The 12,327-nt window shown below is 47.1% G+C and overlaps 1 pseudogene; it reads left to right on the top strand.

Annotated features, from left to right (window-relative positions):
* Positions 1 to 3,732: 3,732 nt before the first annotated feature.
* On the top strand, positions 3,733 to 12,071 carry LOC109023587 (keratin, type II cytoskeletal 8-like; annotated as a pseudogene).
* Positions 12,072 to 12,327: the final 256 nt, after the last annotated feature.

Genomic DNA, 12,327 nt, shown 5'->3' with positions numbered 1-12,327 from the left:
ACCAGGAGAAAAGGGAGAAAGCAAAAAGTTGGAAAGAAACAGAAGTAAGATAAACAGCTAGGTGACCTTGGCGCCACCACCTGCCCTTGTGGTTAAAATAATATTAACCCCTGACCAAAACTACTGGTGTTATCTGTAAATTCCAGACATTGTATGAGAAAGCACTGTAAAACTCTTTGTTCTGTTAGCTGATGTATGTAGCCCCCAGTCACGTTTCCCACGCTTGCTTGATGTATCATGACCTTTTCACATGGACCCCTTAAAGTTGTAAGCATTTAAAAGGGCCAATGATTTCTTTTTTGAGGAGTTCGGCTCTTAAGACGCGAGTCTGCGGACGATCCCGGCCAAATGATAAACCTCTTCCTGCTTTAATCCGGTGTCTGAGGAGTTTTGTCTGTGACTCGTCCTGCTACATTTCTTGGTTCCTTGACTGGGAAGCGAGGTGATTAACGGACGGTTGAGGCAGCCCCTTAGGCGGCTTAGGCATACCCTGTGGAGCATCCCTGTGGGGGACTCCGGCCAGCTTGAGCGACGTGGATCCTGAGAGCGCTCCGGGGTAGGCAATTGCCCCGGTGGAACACCTCGTCAGAGCAGTGCGTGGCAGGCTCCCGTGGAGAATCAACGCAGTGGCTGAGCACCGGGAAGGAACGGGCACTTGGACTCCAGACATCTGAAACTTGGTAAGACTGGTGTTTGGAACTTGCCCACTCCATTTGAGTGGAAGTGTGGCCTGATTACCCACGGCGTGCCTGTACCGGCACTTTGGTTTTTGTTTTTCACTTGACTTGAATTGCTTGATATTTTGGTTTTGGTTTTGACCTGGCTTGGATTTCTGGATACTCTGATTTTGGTTTTGATTCTGGTTTGGTGTAAACTGAAAAAGTGTGTGTGTGCCCTTTTTACCCATTCTTTGTTCCGTGGTGTGCGTGTGGTGTGAGCTTGGTGTTTTGTCTCAAGGAAACGTGGGTCAGACACAAAGTAAGCCTACTCCGCTAGGAACTATGTTGAAAAATTTTAAGAAGGGATTTAATGGAGACTATGGGGTTACTATGACACCAGGGAAACTTAGAACTTTGTATGAAATAGATTGGCCAACATTAGAAGTGGGTTGGCCATCAGACGGAAGCCTGGACAGGTCCCTTGTTTCTAAGGTATGGCACAAGGTAACTGGTAAGTCAGGACACTCAGACCAGTTCCCACACACAGACACTTGGTTACAGCTGGTGCTAGAGCTCCCACAGTGGCTAAGAGGGCAGGCAGCAGCAGTGCTAGTAGCAAAGGGACAGATAGCCAAGGAAAGATCCCCCTCCACCCACCGAGGGAAATCAACTCCTGAAGTTCTGTTCGACCCAACTTCAGAAGATCCATTGCACGAGATGGCACCAGTGATCCCAGTCGTGCCCTCCCCTTATCAGGGAGAGAGGCTCCCCACTTTTGAGCCCACAGTGCTTGCGCCTCCGCAAGACAAACATATCCCTAGGCCACCCAGAGTAAACAAGAGAGGAGGTGAAGCCTCAGGAGAAACCCCTCCCGTGGCAGCTTGTTTAAGACCCAAAACGGGGATTCAAATGCCCCTGAGAGAGCAGCGGTATACTGGGATAGATGAGGATGGTCACATAGTGGAGAGGTGTGTTTTTGTGTACCAGCCCTTCACCTCTGCCGACCTTCTCAACTGGCAAAACAATACCCCATCCTATACTGAAAAGCCACAAGCTCTAACTGATTTGCTCCAAACTATTATCCAGACCCATAACCCCACTTGGGCTGATTGCCACCAGTTGCTCATGTTCCTCTTTAACACAGGTGAAAGGCGGAGAGTGCTCCAAGCAGCAACTAAGTGTCTAGAGGAACGTGCACCAGCTGATTACCAAAACCCCTGAGAGTACGTAAGGACCCAGTTACCAGGAACTGACCCCCAGTGGGACCCAAATGAAAGAGAGGATATGCAAAGGCTAAACCGATACAGGGAAGCTCTCTTGTAAAAGGATTAAACTCAAAATCCCATTTTCGGTTGATTTTATGTTGATGGTCTGCAGGCTTTAGCTACCTTAGGGGGCTGTCTGGAGACCAAAGAAAATCTAGTCTATAATGCTCATGTTTAAGGTGATGGAGACTCCCAAAGACAGTTGTCTCAAGGACTTTTGTCAAGACAAATGTGGAAGCCAGACTGACAACCGTCGTTTTCTTTGGGCTATGTAAATGTCTGTGGTTTCTAGACAGATTGTGAGGCTGAAAACGTGACAGTTCAAAAAGATATTTCAGATAAAGTGGGTGAGCTAAGTAACTGTTTTTCAATGAAAGGTTTGGCTCTCTTTTGTCCTGCTTGAGAGTGGCTAATGTATATGCCATCTCTGTTTGGACAACTCTGCTTATCGCCTAATGTGTGTGAGATGACAGATGGGTTTCTAGAAGAGAGGATGATGGGTTTCTAGAAGAGAGGATAATGGATTCTTTGATCGATTTCATCTGAAATGATCAATGTTTTGTCCAAAGATGGAGCACTTCTGGGTTAGTGCCAAGGCATGTTCATTGCATTACACAAATTGATTAGAGAAGTCATAGTCCCTCACACTTGCTAAGCTGACGATTCAGCCTGTCAAGGTGCTGTTGTGCAGTCGGGTAGGAAGGTCACCTTGGCTATATATCCTGGAAGCCCCTGGCTGAGAGCTCTCTGTAAACAGCTTTCCAGAGGCAGAACTGACTGGTCATTAATGAGCTACTACTCAACCTTCCATCTTAGAATGGAGTGGATGAATAAAATGGAATAGGAAATACCCTCTGGTAGGCATAGTGGCTCACACCTATAATCCCAGCACTTTGGGAGGCTGAGGCAGGAGGGACCACCTGAGGCTAGGAATTAGAGGCCAGCCTGGGCAATATAGCAAGACCTCACCTCTATAAATAAAAATTTAGGCAGGTGTGGTATACACCTGTGGTCCCAGCTACTCTGGAGGCCTAGGTGGGAGTATCCTTGAGCCTGGATGATCAAGGCTGCAGTGTGTGACAAAGTGAGACTCTGTCTCAAAATAATAAGACGGACAGCATGGCAAGCATACAAATCTTGGTACTTTGGGAGTTTGGATCTCCTTAGAAGGACACAGCTGAGTCTCCAAAATCAATGTAATTGAACCATTTGCACCTGTTTTACCAGAAGTCCATAATGGGCTGAGGAACGTCTGTTACGGCTACAAGATTTAGACTGAGAGCTTAAATGGATAAAAATAGGGGATTATAAACTGGAGTTTACAAGGCCCCTAAAACTGTGTGAAGTAGTTTGTGTATGTGCCTATGTGTGTGCCTAATGGATGAGAGTGCAAGCTTCCCTTATGGGCTTTGTATTATAATTCCACAAAATAGAGAATTAGTATAAAAACCTCCCTTTTTTCACTCATATCTCCACTTCTTGATTTCTTCCTGATTTTAAGTGGTCCTGGGTTGATACCTAACATCAGTCAGGGGACTCTGTTGCTACACGTGGATGGAAAAATGAAAAATCCTGATCCAGGCACTAGTGGAAGCAAGGCCTGGGGCTCAGGGTGGAAGGCGCAGGAGTTGTGGGTTGGGTGGGATCCACAGAACTGACAAGGGCATTTCAGCTCCTCTCCCTCATGCCTGGGAACCTTGGAGCCAAGCCCTCTCAGCCACTGTCAACATGACCAAAGGCTGCTAGCAAGGGCGGGAGCCTCTGACAGGCAGGAGACAATGAACTGGACCTGAGCCTGGACAACCTGAATGAAGGCCCTCAAGGAGCTGGCTGCCCTTCCAAAGGCCCCCATGCTGGATCTGTTCTGCAATAAATCTGGGGCTCTACTGTTGAATTTCCATGGCCTTACATGCCTGGTGAGGCTAGATTAAGAACGAGCTGCAGGAGGTGGGAGGATCGCTTGAGGCCAGGAGTTGGAGACAGCCTGGGCAACATAGTGAGACCCTGTCTCTACCAAAAAAAAAAAAAAAAAAAAAATTGGCTGGGAGTGGTGTGTACCTGTGGTCCCAGATACTTGGGAGGCTAAGCGGGAGGATGGCTTGAGCCTAGGAGGTCAAGGCTGCAGTGAGCCCTGATTGTGCCACTGTACTCAAGCCTGGATGACAGACCCTGTCTTGGGGGCAGGGCACAGAGAGGAAGAAAAAAATGGGCTGTAACGGTTGCCCACAGACTTGAGCCAATTGGTCAACCTCTAGCACCTGGTTTTCCTCAGCAGGCTGGCCACCCTGCCTGTCTGCTTTGCTTAGCTCAAGAACCTGAAGTGTCTGGACCTGTAGGATAACTCCCTGGATCCTCTCCTGGCCAAGGTGGCAAGTGATTGCTTGGATAAGAGGCAGTGTAAGCAGCAGGCATACGAGGCGTCACAAGATGTGAAGGCCGTGCAGGTGGGTTGGAAGCAGGAGAGGCATCAGAAGTAGGAGAGGCAGAGAAACCTGAGGCCAAGCAGCGAGCTAAGGAAACTCAGGAGAGGAAAAGAAGGATACCTTCAAAGCAGTTAAGTGGATCAGGAGAAGAAACTCAAGAAGGAAACAAACCAGGGCCCGAAATCCAAGTCCCACTCCTGCTCCCACAAGCCCCCACCTGGGACTCAATGTCCTGTCTGTGCTGAAGCTACTGCTACTGTCTTGTGTGGCCAGTGGGCTCGTTGCTCATGGGTGAGAGAGCTGCAGCCTCTCTGCGCCAGTGTGAATGCCATCTATGACAAGGCAGTTGCAAGGTCTACGTCACCACAAGATCTTCCAGTGGGGTTTTCCAGATTGACTCTCAACAGTGAGCTTGTCCTCAGCACTGCTGCCTGCCAGCCTGGGAGTTTGGATTCTTAGGGAATTGAATTCTGCTGGATACAACCTTTCTGTAGCATTAGACCTTACCCACCATCACCAAATGACTGCTGATTGGCACTTGAGACCTTCTCCTTGTAGGAATTATTTCTTAGGGTTACCTGTTTTGGGATGAGGAGAAATGGGAATCGGGGTGTTGGGACGACAGTTACCTGCATGCCTAATGGAATAAGCTTGGGCATGGGGAGAGAAAAAACAGCCTTTTCTAGCTATACAAAGTTGTGTAAAGGCATGGGCCATTTCTACTAAATGGTCAGCTGTCACTACGCGTGTACTTTTTTTTTTTTTGAGAAAGGGTCTCTGTCACCGAGGCTGGAGTGCAGTGGCACAATCAAAGCTTACTGCATCCTTGACCTTCTGGGCTCAAGTGATCCTCCTATCTCAGCCTCCCCGGTAACTGGGACCACAGGCATGTGCCACCACACCCAGCTAATTTTTAAATTTTTTGTAGAGACAGAGTCTCCCTATGTTGCCCACGCTAGTCTCAAACTCCTGACCTCTGGTGATCTGCCTGCCTCGGCCTCCCAAAATACTGGGATCACAGGCATGAGCTACCGTGCCCAGCCTAGGAGGAAGTGTTATCGGGGGACCTGGGGAAAACTCAGCAAAACTAGCCTAAATGGTGGGGGGGATGAGGAGGGGTGTACCTATTTTCTTTCAGGACCTCAGAAATTTAAGCATTTTAGTGGCCATACAAAATGTCTGGCTATGAAAGGGACTTCATGACCATCCAATCCAATATAATAATTGCAGTCAGAGAAACTGAGGCCTTCCATGACTTACCTGTGGTCTCCCAGCTAGTTTGAGGCAAAACTGGATTTCCGCTCTGTTATTTGTTCTTCCTTTATATTATGTTGCCTCCTTTACAATGTCCCGAGAGAGTAAAACTCTCACCAGAACTATGTCTCAGCCAAAGTATAGAATCATTCATGTTAGACAGATTAACGACTCAGATAGAAATCTCATGCCATCAGGTCTTGGGCAGCTCCCATAGAGTCCTGCTGCAACTTTTGTGCCGTGGCAACACTCTAGGCTCCTTGCCTCAATTTTAGAGCCTTAACTCCCTAATTGCTAGTGAGCAAAGAGGCAGATCTCTGCAAAGCTACATTGTCTATAACAGCTCTATTTGTACATGGCGTGACTAACTACCTCAAAAGTAACCTGCTTTTGCAGGTTTTTAAGGATCAGCTTCATAATACTCTGAGGTTTAGAATTGATTCCAGATCACAACTGAGGGGAATGAATGGAAACAGACGAAATGAAGGGAAAAAAGAAGCATCGTGGAGCTGAATAGTGATGCGTCCACCAGGACTAGTACTGATAGGGACGGCACTGTCCATTCTCTTGTCTGCTAGATTAAGCATTTTTCTTGCCTCCTTTGCTTCATCTTTTCACAACTGGATGGAGGGATCAGAAACAACTATGTCATGGTCCTCATTCCTGAAAACTCCCCATTGCAAGCTCCTTGCCTCTGCCTGGAGGGATAAAGAACCTGTTATAGCTCAGAGATGAAGAGGGCAGGGTCTAGCCTTTTAGCCCTAGTGGCCCATTTGGATAGGACTGCCACTCATGACTCTCCTGATACTGGAAGAAAGGACTTTGTTAATCTTCTCCCTCAAGGATAGCTCTGCTGCATAGGCCCACACCCTGCTCAGAATCACTACAATTTAGTCTTCCTCCAAGCTCCAGAGCCGTTGGTACAAATGCTTTATTGAAACTAAATATGTAAGATTAAGACATACGGAAGTGAGCATGGTCATCACATCCTGTTCCTTGGTTAGCTGAGGCAGCTCAGTGGCTGAGCCTAGTCAAGCCAACCCACAGGTTCATTCACAACTTCAAGATTAGATGCCGATTCTTTTGGATTTCTACAATTATTAAATACACATCTGAGTGGGAGGAAAAACATCCGGATCCATGGTAAGACCATGCATCTAGCTATTGGATGACACCTTGGTAATTCATCTTCTCTGCTCATCTGAGAGGGGGGCATTATGCTGAGATCTTTTTCCTTGTCTTAAAATAGTTGTTTTGACCCATCTGCAAATATTTATATAATGTATTATACTAGGCTATGTGTGAGATCTCTGGGGCATACAAAAAATAAAAGTAATCTGTAACCTCAATGGGCCTACAGTCCTTCTGAGGCGTAAATAGAAAGCAGACCAGGTGCGGTGGTTCACGGCTGTAATCCCAGCACTTTGGGAGGCCAAGACGGGCAGATCACCTGAGGTCAGGAGTTAGAGACCAGCTGGTCAACAGGGTGAACCTCCCGTCTCTACTAAAAATAAAAAAAATTAGCTGAATGTGATGGTGGGCACCTGTAATGCCAGCTACTCGGGAGGCTGAGGCAGGAGAATCGATTAAACCAGGGAGGCAGAAGTTGCAGTGAGCCGAGATCATGCCACTGCACTCCAACCTGGGTGACAGAGTGAGACTCCATCTCAAGAGAAAGCAAACACTTTGGGTGTTTTCTTTGTGGCAGTCTCTTATAACCATACATTCCCCTATCTGCCAATCAGCAATCTGAGGTTACGATTGTCCATCTCCACCGACAATTTTGAAATCACAACGCTAAAGCTTATCTTTGATCTCATAGAAATTAAGTGGTGAAGACAGGGAGGGGGGAACAAGACACACTAGCGCCTGTTGGGTGTTGGAGCAAGGAGAGCATCAGGTTAAATAGCTGCATGTGGGGCATAATACCTAGGTGACTGGTTGACAGGTGCAGCAAACCACCAAGGCACACATTTACCTATGTAACAAACCTGCACGTTCTACACATCTATCCCAGAACTTAAAATATATAATGTGGTAAAGCATACTTAATAAGTGCCATGGATGTGCTTGTTCATGTTCATACACTGAGGTTGTTCATTCCTCTTAAGGAATTCTCAGTAAACCCTAAAAGTCCTTTTAACTTTAAACGTGAGAGAGGAGGACTCTTTCCATCCCGGGGGCAGAAATAACAGGAGGATGAGAAAGAGGGAACTGAGCAAGGACCTTCTGCTTTTCCCCTCCTGCTGGCTATTCCACTTGTTTTAGAAGAAAAGGTTAATTCTGAGTAGCATGGTAGAATCGTTTTCGAGAAGAATACTAATACTCCAGATATTTCCTTTTTTTTTTTTGGAAGGAAACTGAAGCTGAGAGAAAGGGACTGTGGGTGCCATCCATACAATTTGTGACTAATGTGTCTCTTGCCAGTCTGCTCTCATGTTGACATGTGCCCAAAGCAGTTCTGTCATGCTGCTTCTTTTTCTAGAACGTCAAGCCTTGGTCACGCTGATTATTTACTGTGTTAATAACACATGCTGTGTTTGTGGGAATAAAGTTTCTACCTTCTGCGTATGTGTCCACCTGTTGGGTTATACTGAGAACACTCCAAAAGAAAGGGCCTGGATGGGGAGAGCTCAGAAAAGGTCACCTCAAAACTCAGTGCCAGGAAGGAGACCAGTGCTAACTGAACATCTGCTTGGGTAAAACACCGCATGTGACACACCTATATCTCTCATTCCATTTAATTTTCAACAATAATCCTCTGAGCTTAGTATAAGCATACACAATTTTCAGGGAAGATACTAAGTTTCTGAGAAGACACTTACTTAATCTCACCTGGCCGCTAGTTATTGATGGAGCCCATATGTGAACTCAGCCAATTCTTACTCTTTTCCTCTATGGCAGGCTCCCTGCCAGTGTTTTTCATGGCAGGTCAGCACACGGGATACTGGATCTGAGAATCTGATCTCCAGGGATCTTCCCCTTATTCTGTTCCCCTTGGAGGATTCAGCAGATGACTGGAGTGGAGGATAAACGGAGTGGGAGTCATTGTCTTCACATTTGGGAATATGTGCTCATATGAAATGATGCAAAGGAGGACAAAAATACTTGGCCAGGTTGGGTGGCTCATGCCTGTAATCCTAGTACTTTGGGAGGCTGAGGCAGGTGGATCACCTGAGGTCAGGAGTTGGAGACCAGCCTGACCAACAAGGTGAGACCCCGTCTCTACTAAAAATAAAAAAAATAGCTGGGCGTGGTGGCAGACGCCTGTAGTCCCAGCTACTTGGGAGGCTGAGGCAGGAGAATTGCTTGAACCCGGGATGCGGGCAGAGGTTGCAATGAGCCAAGATCATGCCACTGCTCTCCAGCCTGGGAGATGGAGTGAGACTGTCTCCAAAAAAAAAAATTGTTAGCATTCACTTCATTGCATACATGTGTACATTGACTAAGGTATCTATGAGCATTCTTACTCAATCCTCCCAATAACACAGAAAGGTAAGTACCGTAACAATTCTTACCTGTAGATAAGAAGCTGAGCACTGGAGAAGTTAACTAGTCCCAGTCTTCTAGTTAACTACTAAGTAAAGGATCCTTGATTCATACCCAGCTCTGAGATCTGAGCATTAATTACTTTGTTGCATTGCATCTGGTGTTGAGTGATTATTCTGTCCCCATCAACAACTGGTAGGCCACAGAAACCTTTTATTTATGGGCAGTTCAGGCAAGTAAATTTCATCACCTAATGACACAGCTTTTTTATTTAGAGAGCTGTCAACCTGAGATAACCTCCCTCTCTGGTTTGGTGGTGGTTACTCATTTATTCAGAGCTGCTATTAATTTTAATTATTTGTTTGACATTTGACCACCATAAAGTTCGTCTGATTAAAAAAATTCTTTCTTAACACAGAAAATTGCTAATAAATACCAAAAGTTCTAGGTCAACAAAGACAGGCATGCTTGATTAAATATCCATGGAGCTTATAAAATATCTGCCTAGGCCCTTGGCATTTGTAAAGAGACATTTATGACTCCAACACAATCTTTGCTATCATTGGGCTATGGCTGACATATCAATCTTGACCATCAGCTTTGACTTTTCCTCTGGAAAAATAACATAAGCTTTCTACATTTTCTACATTTCTGGCACCATACAGAATTCATGCATTTTAACATACGCACACTTTCTCAGCAAATGAGGCTTTTAAGAAGCTGAAATAATATGAATTCTGCATACTTTAAAATCCATAAAGCAACAGAAACTCTCCACAGGGGACAGGGAAAGGGAGGCTTCAAAGCAGGAGGAATGTACATTAAACATAAAAGGGAGTTTCCTCTCTCTGAGGGTGAAGGACAATGTTTGCCAAGAATGTTCTTCTTTGAAGATGACTGTGAATAGAGCCGGTTTCTTCTCTGCAGTAGTTTTTGGATTCAGGGAAAGAGTCTTTTGAATTTTTAAATTTTCATTCCATATATTCTTAAATCTCTTGACTGATCTCTTAGTCTTTTGTGATGGTGTATGAATTGTTAGGCAAAAGTAACTTGGTGGAAAATATCTGAAAAAACTGAAAGGAGAAAGAAAGTGTGAAGTTGTTCTGCTTTTGGTGAGAATTCCCCAACGTGTGAAGATTACTTTTTGTTCTACTGTCCTGATGTTGAGTATCCAGTCATAATCCACTCCCTGCATTGTAGTTTGGGATGCAAGCTGGTCTCTGGGTAACAGATCCATTTTACTGGCAAATGCAAAAGTTAAGATGAGTCCTCCACTTAATGCAACTTTTTTATCTGTTGCCAACCCCCTTTCTTTGGATTTATGAAGGATGCATTCTAGCTCTTATATTTTTTAATAAGGTAGGCTGAAACTTAATGGAAATACTGCATTACTGAAATGCTAAGCTCTCAAATCAGTAGGATGTGTCTAACAAGCACCAAAGTATTAAAATAAGTTGGCGCGTTGACGTCCAGTTACATATATAAAACGTGGTTCTGGATTTAAAAATTATGGACCAAGAAGCAGCTTCTCTGCTCCTTCTGGAATCTCCACTTGGTTCAGCCCGCCTACCTCCACTCTGCCTACACTATATCCATCAGGGTGACCCAGAAGTCCTACAAGGTGTCCACCTCTGACCCATGGGCCTTCAGCAGCCTCTCCTACACAAGTGGGCCCGGTGCCCCCATCAGCTTCTCTAGCTTCTCCCGAGTGGGCAGCAGCAGCTTCCGGGGTGGCCAGGGTGGAGGCTATGGTGGGGCTAGTGGAAGGGGAGGCATCACCATCATCACAGTCAACCAGAGCCTACTGAGCCCCCTTAACCTGGAGGTAGATCTCAACATCCAGGCCGTGCACACCCAGGAGAAGGAGCAGGTCAAGATTCCCAACAAGTTTGCTTCCTTCCTAGACAAGGTACAGTTCCTGGAGCAGCAGAACAAGATGCTTGGAGACCAAGTGGAGCCTCCTGCAGCAGCAGCAGATGGCTTGGAGCAACGTGGACAAACATGTTCGAGAGCTACATCAATAACCTTAGGTGGCAGCTGGAGACTCTGGGCCGGGAGAAGCTGAAGCTGGAGGCAGTTTGGCAACATGCAGGGGCTGGTGGAGAACTTCAAGAACAAGTATGAGGATGAGATCAATAAGCGTACAGAGGTGGGGAATGAATTTGTCCTCATCAAGAAGGATGTGGATGAAGCTTATACAAGGTAGAGCTGGAGTCTCGCCTGGAAGGCTTGACTGACGAGATCAATTCTTCAGTCAGCTGTATGAAGAGGACATCCAGGAGCTGCAGTCCCAGATCTCGGACACATTTGTGGTGCTGTCCAGGGACAACAGCCGCACCCTGGACATGGACAGCATCATCACTGAGGTCAAGGCACAGTACGAGGAGATCGCCAACTGCAGCCAGGCTGAGGCTGTGAGACCATGTACCAGATCAAGTATGAGGAGCTGCAGGCGCTGGCTGGGAAGCACGGGGGTGACCTGTGGTGTTCGAAGACAGATCTCTGAGATGAACGGGAACATCAGCCGGCTCCAGGCTGAGATTGAGGGCCTCAAAGGCCAGAGGGCTTCCCTGGAGGCCACCCTCGCAGATGCCGAGCAGTGTGGGGAGCTGGCCGTTAAGGATGCCAACGCCAAGCTCTCCAAGCTGGGAGGCTGCCCCACAGCCGGCCAAGCGGGACATGGCACGGCAGCTGCGTATCAGGGGCTGATAAACTTCAAGCTGGCCCTGGACGTCGAGATAGCCACCTACAGGAAGCTGCTGGAGGGTGAGGAGAGCCGGCTGGAGTCTGGGATGCATAACGTGAGTATCCATTCGAAGACCACCAATGGCTATGCAAGTGGTCTGGGCTCGGCCTAGGAGGGCCTCACAAGCTACTGCCTGAGCTCCAGCTTTGGTTCTGGCACCGGCTCCAGCTCCACCAGGGCTGTGGTTGTGAAGAAGCTTGAGACCCATGATGGGAAGCTGGTGTCCGAGTCCTGACATCTGCCAAAGTGAACAGCTGCGATAGCCCCTCCCAGCCTGCCCATCCTGAGGCTGCCCCAGAGCCCAGAAGGGAGGCTGCTGTGCAGAGGAGCAGGGCGAACGGGAGACCCACCTGAGGCTCAGCCCTAGCCCTAAGCCCACCTGCAGGGGAGTTTACTATCTGGGGACCCCCCTTGCCCATGCCTCCAGCTACAAAACAATTCAATTGCGCTTTTTTTTGGGGGGGGGGGCTAAAATAAAACTTGAGCTAGCT

Source organism: Gorilla gorilla, chromosome 18 (genome assembly GCF_029281585.2).
Source record: "Gorilla gorilla gorilla isolate KB3781 chromosome 18, NHGRI_mGorGor1-v2.1_pri, whole genome shotgun sequence".
NCBI classification, from domain to species: Eukaryota; Metazoa; Chordata; class Mammalia; order Primates; family Hominidae; genus Gorilla; species Gorilla gorilla.
This window is presented reverse-complemented; position numbering and strand designations above follow the sequence as displayed.